This window comes from Henckelia pumila, chromosome 4, assembly GCF_033568475.1.
Source record: "Henckelia pumila isolate YLH828 chromosome 4, ASM3356847v2, whole genome shotgun sequence".
Classification (NCBI taxonomy): domain Eukaryota; kingdom Viridiplantae; phylum Streptophyta; class Magnoliopsida; order Lamiales; family Gesneriaceae; genus Henckelia; species Henckelia pumila.
In genome coordinates this window covers 174,025,615-174,044,721 of record NC_133123.1, presented here as the reverse complement: position 1 = coordinate 174,044,721, position 19,107 = coordinate 174,025,615, and the positions used below count along the sequence as shown (strand labels likewise).

At 36.7% G+C, this 19,107-nt stretch overlaps 1 non-coding gene and 1 pseudogene across 1 annotated transcript; one reads left to right on the top strand and one right to left on the bottom strand.

Moving 5' to 3' along the window:
- Positions 1–1,077: 1,077 nt before the first annotated feature.
- On the top strand, positions 1,078–1,183 carry LOC140870147 (small nucleolar RNA R71). Its single transcript, XR_012147124.1, has one exon. It is a non-coding gene; the product is annotated as a small nucleolar RNA R71 (small nucleolar RNA).
- Positions 1,184–13,778: 12,595 nt separating this feature from the next.
- On the bottom strand, positions 13,779–18,505 carry LOC140865188 (probable cyclic nucleotide-gated ion channel 20, chloroplastic; annotated as a pseudogene).
- Between the last annotated feature and the right edge of the window lie 602 nt (positions 18,506–19,107).

Below are 19,107 nucleotides of genomic sequence, written 5' to 3'. Positions count from 1 at the left end.
AATTTTTTTTGCAGGATTGCACTACACTCTTCTGTCAAATTCACCACTTCATTGTCTTGCAATATTTTCTTCTTGGACATTACATCTTTGATGAACTTTGCATAGTTAGGCATTTGTTCCAAGGCATCTGCAAATGGAATATTGATGTGTATCTTCTTAAAGATATCTAAAAACTTGGAAAATTGCTCATCAAGTGCCTTCTTCTTAAACCGCTGTGGGTATGGAAGTTGTGGCTTGTACATCGGTTTAGATTCAGATTCCTTCTTGGGCTCTTCAACCACAATTTCTTCAGCCACTGGTTCTTCTACTTCTTTTTCTCTGCGCTTCTCTTCAGCTTCTAACTTCTTCCCACTTCTTAACTCAACTGCTTTGCATTGTTATTTTGGATTCACTTCAGTATTGCTAGGAAACTGCCCTCTGTTTTGATCCTTCAAAGCATGTGCAAGCTGTCCAATCTGTGTCTCCATGGATTTCATCATAGCTCTCAAACTGCACATGTGTGTCTCCATGCTGTCCATTCGAGTTTCAGTCCTCGACATTCGCTTGTTAGATTCAGTAACAAATGTATACACCACATCTTCCAACGACGCATTACCTTCCCCTTGATTTGTGTTGAATCCCGGAGGGGGTTTCAACACATTCTTGTTGTTGGCATAAGAAAAGTTTTCATGGTTACGTAAACCAGGATGATAAGTATTAGGAGGAGGGTTACCTCGATAATTTCCATAGCCTCTGGGATTGATATAATGAGCTTCCTCAGGTGGATGAGATTCTTCTATGGCAACTGATACACCTACAGGTTCTGCGATATTCACCTTGTTCAGAGAAGCAACTTGTGTACTCAACGCAGATAACTGTGCAGTAATGGATGTAAGAGGATCCACACTGTACACTCCCTTCTTGACTCCCGTACGTTCAGATGGCCATTGATAACTATTGATAGTCATCTGTTCCAGCATATCATAAGCCTGAACGGGGTCCTTGGCAAATATGGTACCTCCAGCAGCAGAGTCCACTGACATTCTTGTATGCGTATTTAATCCATTGTATAAAAACTCTATTTCTTCCCAATCTGCAATATTATGATTAGGACAACGCCTTAAAAAATCTTTGTACCTTTCCCATGCCTCATATATCTGTTCTGAATCATGCTGTTGAAAGGTACTGATCTCAATCTTCAGCTGGGTTGCTTTGGATGGTGGAAAGAATTTCTCTAAGAATTTCACAGCCATGCCTTCCCAAGTTGTTATGCGTCCTAGCGGCAATGCCTGCAGCCAACTCCGTGCCTTGTCCCTGAGAGAAAAAGGAAACAAATTAAGCGTATTGTATCCTCAGAAACACCATTTATTTTAACAGTATCAGTAATCTCTAAAAAAGTGCGCAAGTGTAAATGAGGATCAGCAGTGGCAGTTCCATTGAATTGGTTCTGCTGAACCATGTTAATTAATGTCGGCTTCAACTCAAAGTTGTTGGCATTTATTGTCCCTCGAGCGATTCCAGAATAGTGAGCCTGGATCGTCGGCCTGAAATGATCTCTAATTGGCACCAAGGGCAATTCATTAGCATTTTCTTCAGCCATGTTAAGTTGTTCTTCTCTCCTAGCTCTTCTCAAAGCTCGTGCAGTTCGTTCAATCTCTGGATCAAAGAGCAAAGAATTCGCACTTTGAGATCTTCGCATAAACTGAAATTAATAACAATAACAAATTATTAGTAATTAAATTAAAATAACGAAAAGCTCTAAATTAAAACTTCTACTAATTGGTAACAAGACTAAAAATTAATCAAAATTATTCCCCGGCAACGGCGCCAAAAACTTGTTGTGAAAAATTACTCGCAAGCGTACGAGTGTCAAGTTTTAGTAAAGTGAAAGAGAGAGTGTCGATCCCACAGGGAATAATTTGAAAATATTCAATACTTGCAATTAAAATAGTCTTAATTTTATTTAGAAAATTAAACTTTAGAGGGGTTAATGACAAATTAAATAAATAGAGAAAATTGAAAAGCGCGCACAAACACAATCCTTTAGAGATTATCAATCAGAGAAAAAATAGTCTAGAGGTTTGATTTCAACTGGTCTCAACAGTATTCAATCTCAATCAATCTATTTTCATGAATTCATTTAAATTAATAACCAAGAACACATAGATTATACTATTTCCCTCTCCCGAGTATCAAATAGAATGTATCAATTACAGATCGATTTCAATATCCCTATAAAAAATCTACTTGTAATAATATGTGTGAAACAATGTTCTTTTTAGATTTTATTAAAGTTATAGGCTCTCCCGAGTCATATAAACTATTAAAAGTGTGAATTCTATTGATCCTATTCTAAACCCCTCTCCCGAGTGCCGGATTCTGAATAAATATGACAAATCAATTTATGGCCAGTAAATTGAAAAGACTATCAAACCTAGAATCACAATTAATTTAGAAGAACTCAATTCATTAAAATCAACAATTCATAAATATGTCTTGACCAGGCTACATCGACCTCTATACTTAAAAAGTTTAGTTCATAATAAAATTCATAGCAACATAAATCATGTTCAGAAATTCAAACATAATTCAATCTCAAAAGAAATAAATAAAGTAAAGATAACAAATCCGAAGTCTTTCTTCCGTGTCCGGTTGAAAAGTCTTCGTCTTCGTTCCAAGCAACTCCAAATCTCGATCGAAACTTTAACGACTTTTCTCTCAAGATTATTTTTGTGTAGTGGTTGCTTCCTCCTTCTCATTAGGTCTGAAAAACCCTTAAATACGCCCTTAAGATTCGTCCAAACACCTTCCAAAAGTATCCAAAAATTCCCAAAATTAAACACAGCACTTCGTCATACAGACTACGACGCGCGGGCGCACCACAGTAGAGGCGGGCGCGCATAGTACACTGTCTCAGACACTTAGTAACTCAATTTCATGCGCGGGCGCACCACACCAAGCGCGGGCACGCATAGCTTCCTGTGGAAAAATTGTTGAGTTTCACTTCAGTTGACGCGCGAGCGCACCACGACAGGCGCGGGCGCGCATAGTCGTCTGTCCAGGTTTCTTCAAAGTACGAACCATCTTCGCTTGCTTCGCTCTTTTCTTGACTTCTATGATTTCTTCTATCATACATTCATTATGTCCTGTAATTCCTGACATCCAACAAAAACAACAACAACTTCCACATAATACAGCTCGAAACCAAGCAATTATCCAATAATATCAACACAAATTACGTGCACAAAAGGCACTTATCACGCCCGGGCTGCAGTTTTTAGCCACCCGGGCGCACCCCCCTTTTAAAAAAAAAATTTCTTGCTTTTAGTCTTGGATCTTGTTTACTTAATTGTTGTCTAATCCGAGATTAGTTGTTTAGAACCGAGGTCTCACATTAAGTGGTATCAGAGCCGTTAACATTCTTGGACTGAATTTAGAAGTGAGCGGGGTAGATCGAGTCCGCATGAATTGATTCTCGCATGTGATTGAGTTATTTAAACTGATTTATTTAAATACCATGCGAGCATGCTTTATTGTTGAGAATTATTTGAGTTACATGATTTTGTGATTTAAATTATAATGAATGAATTATTTGAGATATGAATTGTATTTCACTGGTATCCGGTTTTTCTGAGCGGTTGTAGAGGGGCACCGGTTGTAGCGATTGAGATATCTTGTGCCCTAACCTTTGTTATTCAGATGGGTCATTGTCGAGTGATAAACAGAAACACACCGCCAGTTATTCCTACAACTGAGCAAGCTAGTACTGAAACGGTTGAGATGGATGCTACAGCGACGCCTATGGAAACCTTGCTGAAGAGGTTTCAGTCCTTCAATCCGCTGTTGCTGATGGGTTCAGAAAATTCAGTTGACTGTGAGAGTTGGTTGGATGATATCGATCAGTTGTTTGATTCCATCGATTACACAGATGACCGTAGAATCAGGTTAGTCATTCATCAGCTTCGTGGGGTTGCTAAGAGCTGGTGGATCATGACGAAGAAAGCAATGGAGAATAGAGGTACGGAAGTTACTTGGACTCTTTTCAAATCTGAATTTTATAAGCGGTTTTTCCCTATCTCATACCGTAAGGATAAGGGAGCTGAGTTTGCCAACCTGAGGCAAGGGAATCTGAACATTGAAGAGTACGTGGCTAAGTTTGATAGTCTGTTGCATTTTTCACCGCTAATTACCGGTGATGAGGAAGCTAAAGCCGACCATTTCATTAATGGCTTGAACCCTAACATCTTCACGCTGATAAACACTGCTAGACCAGATAATTTTGCGGATGCCATGAATCACGCAAAAGGAGCAGAAGCAGGTTTGTGGAGACATAGTGGAGGTCAGTTTGTGCCGCAGCAACAGCAAGGACAGTTTCAGGCACAACCTTACCAATACCAGAACCAACCATCTCAGTTTCAGAATCAACCACCGAGTTCTGAAGGTGGTAGCAGTGGAGGTAATAAGAAGGATTACTATCATCCGAAAGGGAAGCAGTTTAAGAAGCACGGAACCAGTTCTTCAAGCTCTAGTGGTTCGAGGCAGTATGGATCGGGACAGAGTTCGGGACAGTCAGGCATGTCTTGTGCCAACTGCGGAGGTCGTCACTCCAGTGATCAGTGTAGAGGTATTTTTGGAAGCTATCATATTTGTAACCAGGCGGGGCATTTTGCGAGAACGTGTCCTCAGCGTGTTCCTCAGCAAGCTCAGAGTGGAATTTTCCCGAGACAGACAGCTCAGCCTTAGCAGCAAGCACCTACTGTCCACTCTTTCCAACCTCAGCAACAGAATGTGCAGGAAGGTAATCAGTATGCAAGCCAGCCTCCCAGATAGCAGGCACGAGTTTTTGCTCTGTCTGAGGATCCGCAGACTCAGGCTGCACCCGATAATGACAGATCAGGTAACGTTCGATATTGAGTTTCCTATTCTTATTGGACTGTTAGATACTGGCGAATCTCTTGCCTTCTTATTGAAGAATCTGTATATGTTTAACGTGCCTCTTTTAATTGTTGAATCGTTCGAATTGATGAATGCTCCAATAGTGTTGTTAACTTCTGTTAACCGGATCTTTTAGAAGAATTAGTTGAGACTAGGAATTCTTATCGTTGATTTCTTATCTTTTTGGAATGAGAATTGTACTGATCTTTCAGAGTTTTTGAGAATCGTATAGCAGATGTTTGTGCCGAGCAGTTGTATGTTTTTCTTCGATGTCTGAATTCTTTTGGATCGAATGGTCTTCTTCGATTGTATGATTTGATGATGGAATTTATGCCGATCAGCGATCTTTTCTTATCGAGATTTTGGGGATGTATTCTGATTAAGTGGAACTCCGCTCTATTCTAGCCATCGAGACAGCTGAAGACGCTCGAGACTCAATGTCTGAATCTGGACTTTGAGCTCGCATCGATCTTATTGATTAGAAGATCTGTTATCTATTGTCTTATGAGGAAATTTTCGTGATATGTTCTAATATTAGGAGTTGGAGTATTTGTTTTCGTAGACGGAACTGATTTGGAGACAGAGAAGAGGATTAGATAATTTGAGATTCTGACTGCGAATCTTTTCCGAGGAATTAGATGCAGCAGCTGATGCTCTGAGCCGAAAGATCTGTTCTTATTTTATCTACTATCGGTATTTTCTTTGATGGATGATTGTTACACTTCTGATTAGAGTTTGAATCAGATAGGAGGCCTATCAGAAATTTTGCTTTTGAGCCAAATCAGAATGGGATAAAGATTACGTTCGAGGAATACGTCGCAAGACTTCTGTGATTTGTTTGAGTGAGTTGCTATCCGTGTATGATTGAAGATTATTGTTCTGTTGTTGTATTCCCTACGGATTGGTTCTCAGACATGATCAGATGATGGATATTCTGTCAGAATTTTGTCAGATTATTTTGACTACCGGATTGGTCATTTCAGACAGAGATTTTTGTTATACCTTTTCTTCTGGATTAGTCTCCGAAGAGGTTTTGTTATTCCAGTTCATCTGAGTTCAATTGATATCCTCAGAACGACGGACAGCCAGAGCAGACGAGTTAAACTTTTGGCGTTATGCCATGAGTTTAAGTGCTCGACTTAGCACTAGTTGGCAGAACTCCGGATTCTTGTGGAGACTTTGTACAACGACAGATTTTTGGCGAATTCTTGAATGCACTTCTCAAGAGTTGTACAAGAAGAGAAGAAGATCCCTGTTGTTTGGAGGTGATTTTCTGTGTCACCTGTTTTGGAACCAGAGATGAATCGAATTGTGACTAAGCAAAGGAAGATTTTTCTGACGAGAATGAGTCGACTTTTGATTGACGGGCTTGAAGGAGTAAGTTGAGAGACACAGTTCGTGTTGGAATCGTGTTGATTTCGAGGACGAAATCTTTTCTTAGAGGGGGAGAATTGTAACGCCCCGATTTTATCTTAATTGACTTTATTTGAGATAATCGGAGATTCCAGAGTTCAAGAGCCGACTTAATTTTGATCAGGGTCTTTTTTGCAAATTTTGGAATTTTCAGGGACTAAAATGCAAATTTGGGATTTGTTAGATATTTAAGCATGAGATTGACTTTTCTTCACTCATTCCCTTCCCCTCCAAGTCGTCTCCCTCCATTGAAGCGATTCCCAAGTTCTTCAAGCTTTTAGATTTCTCCCCGAGCTCGATCCGTCCGTTGGAAATTATTTCTGAAGGAAGATTAGCGATCACGGCTGAGAGAGCTTCATTATATCGTAAGTATTTCTCCGATCAGATTCGTTCTATTTTTCGGATGTTGTTAGAATCGATTGAATTTGGAGTATGTTGATCTTGGCAGAGTTCTGATCGTTTATTCTCTGTCGGTTTTGAAATAGAGCGTCGTTCGGATTTGTTATTAATTTTTAGGCTTTAATTCGAAAATGGGATTTTTGGATTTGTTGGAATTGGATTGGATTGGATGAATTATTGTTGTTATGGGTTGATGGGATTGATATTTAGATGTTTGCATTTTTGGGTTAGGTGAATTTCTAGCCATTATGCCGCCGGTTTGAATTTTAAGAATTTTGGAAGTTTTGTTGAGTTTTGGGATTATTTTGGTTTGGATGGATTGTTATTGGACTGTGTTTGTATCCGTACAGATTGATTGAAGATAGCGGAGTTCAGAATTAACAGCTTTCGAATCGTTGAAGAGTTGATCGAGGTTTGGTATCGAGTTGATCTCATCCTCGGAAGTTGACTTGAATTATATTCATCCTTGAACTTTGTTTGGAATGGAATTTTGATTTGGAATTCTTGTATTGTTGTTGTTTCCAGGTTTGGAGCATCGACTTTTGAAAGAGGTATAAGATGACTTAGATTAAAATGGAACATGTGACTCGAATCCGACTTGATTCGAGTGTTCCGAAGAATCATATACTTGCATGTTATTTGATTTTGATTGAATATAGTTGATTGAGTTATGTTTGCATTGCATTCATCTTGAGCCAGAATCCTTGATTTGAGCAGCGAGCAGGACGGCCCTTTTGATGATAGACGTTTTGGGGATTATATTGTGAGTGGCCTGGGTGTAGCCATTTCACCTAGTGATAGCATACTCCTTATAGTTGCACCAAAGTCTAGAGGATGGAGATACGTAGCACCACCTCGATCGGGAGAGTCGGTGAGTTGTTTACGTGATCTCGTCCTTGGGATCCCAAAGTAAAAGCAGCAACTCTTTTGATTATCCGACTTGATAATCCCAGATTTAAAGACATGCATTTCATTTTGAATTCTCTTGGAATTGCATGGTTGATATGTGAATAGCTGGAAGTTGATGTATTTCATTTTAAAATACTTATTTGATATTTCATGGTTGTCTCTTTTACTGGGAATATTATTCTCACCGGATTATCTGGCTGTTGTCTTTGTTTGTATGTGAACTTGGCAACAGGTGGGGCAGGACCGAGTCAGAGATCGCATGGATAGGTGGTCGAGTTGATAGAGTGAGGCCTTGTTGTTTTAGAAGTCGAATATGTAATCGAACTTAGATCGTATTCGAACTTGTATTGTATTGCATTGAATAAGCTAGATTGAAGCATGTTCTATTAGTTTGAGATTGTATAACTTTAGAACTACTCTGTATTGGATTATGCATGGGTATTAACGTTTTGAGTTGCGTTGTAATGCATGATTTCGTTTTGAAGGTGTTGGAGTCGAGCCTCCTTGTTTTTCTGTTGTTTCCTTGTTCTGCAGCAGGGGGCGCCCGGGCTACAGTTTTTAGCCGCCCGGGCGCACACCCCTTCGAGCCAAACAGCAGGTTGCTGTTTTTGGAGGCGCCCGGGCTGCAGTTTTTAGCCGCCCGGGCGCACCCCTCTTTTAAAAAAAAAAATTTCTTGCTTTTAGTCTTGGATCTTGTTTACTTAATTGTTGTCTAATCCGAAATTAGTTGTTTAAAACCGAGGTCTCACACTCGGGCTGCAAATCTCATTCATAGGGCAATTCGTAAGTAAACATGATTAATTACCCAAGGATCAGAAGTAATCAAAACAATTTTTTTTTTAAAATTCACCTCGCTCGATCAGTCAAACTCAACCGATCGAGCGAGCAGAAAACTCCAATTCTTTGTTTTGGAAAAATAACAGGCCTCGCTCGATCCGTCAAGAACAACCGATCGAGCGAGCATACTCTGCTCGAAAAACTGCAGATTTATGTTGCTGTCAAGACCTGTTCAAGGTATTATTTCACCTCATTTTTCAATTCCAACATGATAATTGAAATCTAAAACATGCACAATACATATAACCTTTGTCTAGCATGAGCCCATATCATTATTACATTTATCTCATCAACAAAACAGAAAAAGGATTAACTAAACCAACTATACAACATATGTTTTCCAAACATAAACTTTATGTTTCAAGATCTAACATATTTGACAGCTATTGAACATACTCCTCAGCTATAACCCGAGTCACCACGTGCTAAGTCTCGTGATCATCTTCTCTCAGGGTTGTTTTTGACCCGTTCCAGCCCTTCCTATTGTCATGCACACATACAAACAAGACAATAGCCGAAAACATCTGGTGAGAATATAATTCCCAGTATAAAACACATATACACACAAGATAAACATATATCATCTTTAAAATATAATAAATAAATTGCATAACTCGTAAACAAACATCGTTCATTGAAATTTAAAGCCGTTTCAGGCCTCAAGATTCGTATACAACCTCGGTTCTGAGATTTAAAGCCTCTCCAGGACTCAAGACTCATACCTAATCTTTGATAGAGGTTTAAAGCCGCTCATGACCTCATTATTCATATCTGAACCTTGGATGGATCCATATTCGATAGTTCATCTCTGATACAACAACAATATAACTTCAGTTATAATTTAAAGATCCATTACCTGTGATGGATCAACAACTCAAATTCGAAAACAAGAACATATAAACTACAAGTATGTGATTTTCTTCGGGAATACTCAAGAATTCATCGATCTTGAGTATCATATCCCTTTCAATCGATGTCGTCTTATACCTTCTAGTCGTGTTTGAGATGCTCCAATCTTGAGCTATTCAATCCCGGTTCAAAGTGGAATTCTCAAGTATTCAACCTTCAATACCAATATGAAATCAAAGTGATCACAAGCTATAAATATCAGTTGGCAACTCAAGAAACGCTTAGCTAAATCCACAAGTCAATCTTCATTCATCCTCGAGATTAAAAATCACTTCAAACCTCTATTAAATCTTCACCGATTTGAACTTCGAATTCTCGAACTCGATAACCTCTTATCAAAGCTAAAAATGAAGTATAACAATCTATAAGTATCAGTTATAAACTCCAATAATATCCAGCTCCATCAAACTCTAGCAAATTATTGAACCGACGGCGTAACGGTACAAACTCGGTAACCGAAACTCAACTCTATCAAATCAAAAAAATCATATCCAATATATATCTTCAACATATCAGAAAAATATCATCACTAAACCAGAAAATCGGAAGGTGTAAATCTCAAACACAAGCTGGAAAATTATATCAAATCAAAACGGTGTTCGTTCTTCGATCCGGTTTCAAATATATAAACGCAACTAGTTCAAGAACATATATTCATAGTTCTGGTCTGATTTCCCCAACATATAACATCTCGAGACAGGCTGAATCATAAGAAAACTTACAACAAATCGTAGTCCTTCTTGCAAGGATCGCAACGCTATATTCGGAATTGAAATCGGATGGCCGGATCAAAAGATATCGGAGCTTGGACGGAACGGCCATGGATTTTCTTCTTCTTTCTTGCTTCTCTCGTTTCCTTCTGTTACAATTCTGATATCCAATTCCCAATTATGCATATCACATCACACGTGTTATTTCCCACTTGCAAGGGAAATTTCACTTTAGCCCCTAAATTGTTCCATATTTGCAAATCATGAAAATGGTATGATGTGATGTTTCTGTTCTTGGCTGAATTCCTAGCTGCTATTCACGTGAGAAATAGATAGATATAAGGTGGAGAATTAAATAAATATAGGCAATATAGCATGTTAGTCCCTGAAAGTTTTGATAATTTCATTTCAGTCATCATCCAATCTTTTAATTCAATTTCAATCCTAAATAATTTAAGAATATTAGAATTTAATTCGAAACTCTAAAAATTCTCAAATTAAATATTCTCGAATTAAAATTAAATAATCTCGGGCATTTTATCTTGATCTTCTCAATATCTGCAAATCAGTCCAAAATAAATTCTTTGCTTATAATTAAATTCTTTAATTCCCAAAACTCATAATTTAAATCTTAAATCCCATAAATATTCAATTCGAATATTTAACTTTTAATTTAAGAATCCCGGAATTAAATCTCAATATCCGTATTCTCAAATTAAATATTTTCGACTCGGGAATTAAATCTCTTATTCCATAAATTCTCCAATCAATATTTTCCCAAATTCGGAATTAAATCTCATTAATAATCCAATATTTTAGGGCCTTACAATTCATCCCCTCTAAGGAATGATTTCGTCCTTGAAATCACATTCAATCTGATTATCAAATCTGATAGACGGAATGATTATCTGAAGTAATTCTCACTTCATTCATGTAACTCTAAACCTCTTATCTTACCTCGTAATCTCCGTTCAGTTATATCTTCCATTATGTGTCTATTTTCTTGTACTTTGATTAGCCGAGGTGAATTTTCTCCGAGCTATTTCTCTTCTTCTCAATCAAGGATCTGTTGAATACTCGATTGAGCCCAAAATATTTTCATAATATGTCTCATCGGATGAAAGTACATAGAAAGAATCTAACAGATACTTTCTTAACTTAGACACATGGAACATATTTAATATAGCTTCTCGAGCTAGAAAGAATAAATCTTTCCGTGAAATTACTAACTCTGTCTGAAATCTTATACAGTGAAATTCAGCTTTAGTGATGACTTGTTTCTTTCTCTATATCGTTCTATGCTCTGCACAAAACATAAATCAAGTTTACACTGTCATTCCGCTCACATCTTCAAGATCTGTATTCAACATTCACATTCTGAATCTGTATATCATATATTGTTTTTCTTCTATTCCGAAGCGGATGATGTTTCAGGAATAACTTTCTTGCTGACCACTCAGCTTTAGCTTCAAAAGTTATATCTATTATCCACTTTCTAACTTTGTTTATTCTGCTCTGTTCTTATTCTGTACAGATCAATCTTCACATTCATCTGGTTTTTTTCTCAAATCACATCTGATCTGATAGCTGATACTTCAACATAACATCCTAAATCAAGAAAATTTCTGATTCTCTGATTAGCTAATACTCAAAAATACTATCTCTATATCAATCAGATAGTTGTTACAAGAATCAACAATCAAATAGCAACACATCGAGTCAACTAATATCGAATCAGGTACTAGAGTTTTGAGTATATCCTCGAAAATCTAAAGAGTCAATTCAGATAATTCATCGATCGAAGAATGGTATAATGTAATCACATATAACCAAGCACTCAGAACATCAATCTATCAATGCCACAATCTATCAAATAAATCCAAAGTCACTATCTTGACAATATATTTCCATAATTCCTGTTCTCTCATCATATCGTTAACTTCGTACAATTATCTATTCATACCTGCATCACATCTAATACAGCGTATTTTTTAAATCTGATTAGTCTGTTCTGATTATTCATCAATCTAAGGATGACATACTGTATTCGGATATTGAAGAATACTCAGAGCTTTTTGATAATCTGTATCACAATCCAATAGTAAACATAATGTTTCACTCTGAAACAATAATTCTTGGCTTACTTTGCATCTCCCTACAATTCTGACCCACATATCAGTGATCTGGTCATTAATAATTGTCATCTTATTCCAGTAAATCAAATCAATCTGATTATAACTATCATAGTTTGCATCACACATTCGGACTTATCTTGGTAGTTTGGTAACATAATCTTTCGAATTGTGATCTCATTCCGATTCTAGAGTTTTTAATCTATCACTGAACCCATCTGGTCAATGCTTTTCAACTTCGACTGAAACTCTCTATACATTTAAGCTCTAAAACGCACGAATCCTATCACATCAGCTTTCTTTCTTTTTTGATAAAAGCTTTTTATATGGATATTGAACTTCTTGTTGTGTTTTTTTTTTCAAAATCTAATATCTCCTTTCTGAAACTTCTAACACAACCATACAAGCAGTCATAATAGAACCTTGATCTAAGGTTTCATTTCATATCTTAATCTAGCATTCTCTACTGAATTCTAACTTCTTTGATTTACTTTATGTGTTTATTAAATCTTCTTTAACCAATCTGGCTCACTTGCAATTAAAAATCATTCTGATTGGTTATGCATTCGTCTGAAAATTCAAGCCAGAATACACAGAAATTTGTAATCAATTGATTAAATGCATATGTCATTCTTTCTTTCTCACTACAAGAAGAAAGGCCAACAACAACGCTTTTTTCGCGTTTTAGTTGTCCTAGAAAAAGCGTTGTCGTAGGCAGTGTTGTAAAAGACCACAGTCAAAGACAACGCGGAAAAAGCGTTGTGGTATTTGGAAAAAACAACGCTTAAAAATCGTTGTGGTAGTTGGAAAAGACAACGCTTTAAAAAGCGTTGTAGATTAATGCAAGAATAACGCTTTAAAAGAGTTGTGGTATTTGGAAAACACAACACTTAAAAAGCGTTGTAGATTAATGCAAGGACAACGCTTTAAAAGCATTGTGGTATTTGAAAAAAACAACGCTTAAAAGCATTGTAGATTGAGTAAAAGACAACGCTGAAAAACGTTGTTGTTTCTAGAAATGACAACGCGTAAAAAGCGTTGTAGATTGAAGCTAGGACAACGTTTTTAAGTGTAAAAAAGCGTTGTGCTTTCTAGAGATGGCTTAAAAAAGCATTGTGCTTCGTTGTTAATTTGGGCGAAAATAACCAATAAAAAACGTTGTTTTCGACTTTTTTTTGCAAATTGAAATGTCTATATAAATAACATCATTAAAATATATGAAAGTGCAAAGCTGTGGGACGAAATATTCTCATAAAAAGTACAAGATATGTACCCAAATCACACAAACACATTTCATACTAAAAATCTTGGTAATATTTGTCCCAATCCTTAAGCATTAAGATCAGCATGTACCAGCAAGGTATCAATAAGCATTAGCTATGTATGCTACTGGAAAAGAAAAAATATGTGATTTCTGTTATTCCCACTTAGTTTGGTATAGAGAAGATACGAGTTCCCCACGAAACAAGTGACTACAGAAGGAACAACGAGGCCCAAGGGAATGCCCACCACAGTCAGCGACGATATCCGCCACCAGTAAGAACCAGACTTTTGAAATACGACATTAGATAACACAGGTTAAATATATAACACAGCAGGGGAAAACAAAATTTGAAATAATTGAGAAGGTAGGAAAATCAAAGATGAGTGGCAAACAACATACTATGCGCATTTATGAAGAAAATGAATTATAGAACAGAGCCACATATAAGCACATAAAAAATAACATGAAAGAATATGCTAGCATGAATCTACAGATAAAACATTAAAGAATGAATATACGAATGAATAAATAGATGTCTGTGTGTAATGAATCATGAAAAAAATATCGTAAACATCAATGATTAAACAAGAGCAAAATTTTGTATAATCATACATAGAATGTCTAAAAATGTAATTTGAAATAAATTTACATATCATATCATAAAACGGAAATTTGCAATAACTCCAAATTGCATTTTTTTATTGTTGTAATATTAGTTATTCACAACAAAACCTCTGGGATAAATTGCGAAATGGCCATACAATATTCTTTAAAATTTCAAACTAGTCCCAACCATTTTCTTTCAAAATTGTAGAATAGCCCCTGCAACATCCAATTAGTGGTGTAAGTGAGTAAAGCTACCAGTGAGTAGCTCGTCAAACAAAACTCGACTCGAGCTTGATTTGACTGAGCTCGAGAATTTTTGCGAGTCGAGTTCTATTTTCAAGTATTTGTACTCGAGTAGCTTGCAAGTACCAACAACCTAATATCTATATGCTAGAATTAAGATTTTTTAGCTTTTCAAGCTCGAGATCGAGTTACTCAATACATACACCAGTTGAACTCGAGCTTCAAATGGACAGCTCATCGAGTAGACAAAATTTAAGTTGAGTTGAGCTCGAGTAGTATGGTACTCGAGCTCGACTCGGCTCGTTTTGCACTCCTACATCGGACTAGGTCACAACAATCCTTTTCCCATGTTAAATACCGTATCCAATTATTTTTCTAATGTTATCTCTTATACTTCTCAAGCAGTACATGAACATATAAGCCCTGTATCTACACCATATCCAAATCTAGCAAGTATCCAACGATGTAATTGACCATTTTTTGCAGTATCAGTACATCATATGCCACAAAAAAAATTTTAAATGGATTTAAAGATGTCAACGATAAAAATGCTCAAAGGTTTTTCAGGAAACAACGAAGAATACTTGTAAAGTTGCTAAGGACAACCTGTAGGCCTAATAGATACCATAGTGAGCCCACTACATGGCTAGCCAAGACATAGGTGAGAAGATTTATGACAAAATTTGCCCATGCTGACTCAAAAATCAAGCCAGTAGCCGACTGAACAGCAAGCAAAGTTAAGAATCTGAAAAGCCTGGGAATATACTGAACAAGTAGGCCTATGCGTAGCAGATTTTTTGCATAATTGGCTCTAGATGATCCCAATGAATGTGGTAGATTCAATAATATGATGATCTACAAGAAGTGAATAGCTCGATATCAGTTCCTCAAAAATAAGTTATGATATGAGTGCTGGAATGCATTAAAAAATCAGATAACATGCATAGAATGATGTACCACACAAAAATAAATGCGAATGGCAGCAATGTGATATACTCCATCTAGATAATATCATGGCAAGAATTCATTATATGTTAAAAACTTGACATGCCTCAATCATCATAACGTCATGGGACAAAATCGAACGGAATCTTGGATTTTAACATCATCATTGGAAGACAGAGTATGATACCTGTGGAAGGGGAAGTACAACAAAGACATCGATGATGAAATATCCATAAAGATAATTCCGGGAAATCCTTTTAGGATCATCAACTAAATCTCCAGATCCCACAACTCTAGATTCAGGAGCAACATGAGCCAATCGGAACTTCAAAATTGACACATATCTTCACTCGTAAAACATGTTCGTCAAAAAGGAAGCATCGGAAATAATTATAATCCTCTACGTGTCTTTTTAATATCCTACAGCAAGAGAATTAAAAAAATTAAACACATCCTTACTGTAAAATTAAATGACTGACTTTAGTTTCCAGCTGATATAACTACTAGCGAAAATAAATGAAGCATAAGGCCTCTCTGCTCCACCAAGTACATATAATTACCTGAAGAAGGATATGAAGCAAATAAATGAAGTCAGTCATGCTCCGCAAGACCACCATCGTTGTTGTCAGGGGCCAATCTAACACAATACACTTGTTATCCTGGTCAAAAGTAATTACATTAAACTTGAGACGAGTTTATTTATATCAACCTCTTCAAGTGACAAGTAAAAGCACAGGTATTCATAGAATGCCTTGGGTTAAAATATAGGTATGGTTAATCAGGAACAATTCATAATGAGCACAACCGACATCATAGCATTGCATGTGCTACCACATTCAACAGGAGTCTAAAAAAATATGACTTTGAATCAATATGCTAAGGTATGCACAAATAAAATCAAGAAAAATCTTTCCCAATGCTCGACCCATAATATATCTTTGTTAAAATTTACTTATAACATTGATTTTGACAGAATTTGCAGCTTGATTTCAACAACTATTTTGTTCTTCGAATGAAAAACCGATATAAGGAAAGTTATTTTTTTGTTGGATAACAAAAATTGAAAATAAATTAAAACAAACATGCATACCTGCTTCACAGAGAGAATAAAAAAGAACAGTGGGTCTAAAAATACAGTTACAAGAAAGATATCACAAAAAACTTGTTCCACTGCTAAACAAATAGTGCATGAAGATTCATGACTCCGGGAATATAAGGAAGCAAAAACGAACGCATTCTCTTGGCCCAACCTTTTGCATCTCCATAGATCATATGATGAAACTGCAAAAAAGGTTCTGGAAAATAAAATAGATTAAAGGGATAGGCAATCCGTGAAACAGTAAAGCATATTATTAATAAGATAAGATAATCGGGATACGAAGGCCAAAACAGATCTCTGGAAGGAATTCGTACAGAAACCAATAATTTTACTAACCAATTAAAACAGATGAATTAATATAGTTCCCAAAAGCCTCAACTACAAGTCCCATTGAAAAAAAACATGTAGTAAAGCTTAGTATTTAGTAACTTTTTTAGTTCTTCAATCATTAGTATGTTCTCCCACTATTTCCCTTATCTAACCAGACAATACAATAGGTTATGGTGCTTATAAGTTTATTCATAAAGAGAATAGCTGGCACAAGGCAAATACCTTGGGATCAAATATCTCTGATGTTATTGAGTGCTTTTGACGCCCTTTAGCATTATAATAAGTTGGGCATGTAGTGCAGTAAGGGTCATTACACATCCCCAGTTGACCTGATTTCAACAGATGTTCATTTTCTCCACCATAGTCATCCGATGACCAATGAATATTAGCCATCCCATCAATAGAAGAAGGATACCTTTCAACTTTAAACTCCGTATTTTGCTGAAGTAATGCACTTTGGGGAGGCTGAAAGACAACCTCATGGTTACGGGAGGCATATAAAGGGCCAGTCATTTGTTCCGCAATATTTCGTCTTTCATTTCTCAAAGGACCTGTGAAACCCACGAGCCTGTTCGCATCTTCTGAAGAGTCCATATAGTTAGAAGGAAGAGACATTGATGCACTCCTCGTCCTGGTTGAAAAATGTCGAACTGTTGCGTCACTGTCATAATCTGATTGTATGAATGTGGTCGCTAGCATTGGTGTTTCATCTTTTTCAGAAGGATCCATTACCCAAGTATAACTGTAAACAAGCTGTTCAAAATACGAATAAGATATTGTTGTTTTAGCTTCTAACCCATAATCTAATTAATAACAATCATAATGCAGGTCAAATCTTCAGGCGAGTGTCCATCGTCGTTTCAGAATTCAAATAGAGGATTTCAAACTTTCACAGCATAATAAGTCATAGGAGTTGCATCTATAATATAGATTAAGTTCTCATTTCTTTGAAAAAATCTGAATTTTTTTTCCACTGACTGACTAATCCCGAGTCAAAATCAAAATCAAACGCTCACGGTGAACACTACGTATACCCAATATGCTCTTGAGCAAAGAAATTATATCAACAAAATCAAGATTCTTTTACAACAGCTCTAGTCCAGGTATTGATATCTAACTCTTATATTTCTCTTGGTTACTTTCCGATAGCAAGTCACAAGATTCAAGTTAGAACTAACAGAATCTCGAAAGAAAAACAAGAACCCAAAAAGAAAATCCACTAAACAAAAGCTACGGATAGCTCCCGACTCCCGTAATTCCCAATAAAGAGAAGGTCACAACAATACGATGGTTGAAGAAACCCAGGAAAGAACAAAGAGGACAACAAAGCAAACCAACAAACCTCAGCAACTCAAGTTCAGCGGACAGGGAAATCATTTCAACGCTTTCCAGCACAAGCTAGAGAAACCAGCCCAGAGAAGCTGCACAAATCGCGACTCACCCCAGCTGATTTCAATCTGCTAAAATCAGAACCACAGTAGCTGTCTAGACCAAAGCCCTAACTCCAGAGTCAAGACCAGACCCAAACTAAAAAATGTCCAACTACATCGGAGCTGGACAAAGTAATCAAAAAAATCAAGCCCTTAACAAAACAATGTAATGCGAGGAGCAAAATTTAGGGTTCCCACACAAGAATCAAAGCCAATCACGTGCATAAACGGCGGAATAAAAACCGAGAGAGCTCCATTGTCACCTGAAAAGGAGAATCGCTGGAGTCGCCAAGTAATCTGCGAAGAAGTGTGGAGCAGATGGGAATTCCATTAAGTAGGGCTTCGATCGATTTCTACGAGTTAAGTGAAATGGGCCGGATAGCTTTTGGGTATTTCTTTCTGTTTACGCTTTTAAACACAACATTGTAATACAATTATATTTATTTACTTATTATATTTAAGTTTTTTTACAAAGCGTTGTGGTAAGATTAAAAAAAACGCTCATTAACAATGCTTTGTAAAAAGGTTGTTGAAGACATAAAAAATTAACTAAAGACAACGATTTCCAGTAAAAGCGTTGTGTTTATTTTTTTGACAACACTTTTTGTGAAAAGCATTGTCTTTCTACTGTTGTTAATGACCTTTTTTTTGTAGTGTCGGTTTCCCAAGTGATGATGAAGCACCCAATCAACCCATAAATCTGGATAATACTCTAATTTCTCTATCAGTTACGAGCCAACAATCGCAAAATATGCTGAAATAGTCATCAAAGGATCAATAATTATCTACATCAAAAGAAATGAGTCAAGATCGAGAAGTCTCTCAATCAAGGTCATCCATAATCAAATCTTCTGGATGACAAACTCTGCTAAGTGAAAACAACTCACTTGAATCATATAACTCAAAGCGAGTGAATCAATTCTGGCTCTATGAATAAAGAATGAGAGCCATTCAATATCGATTGAAA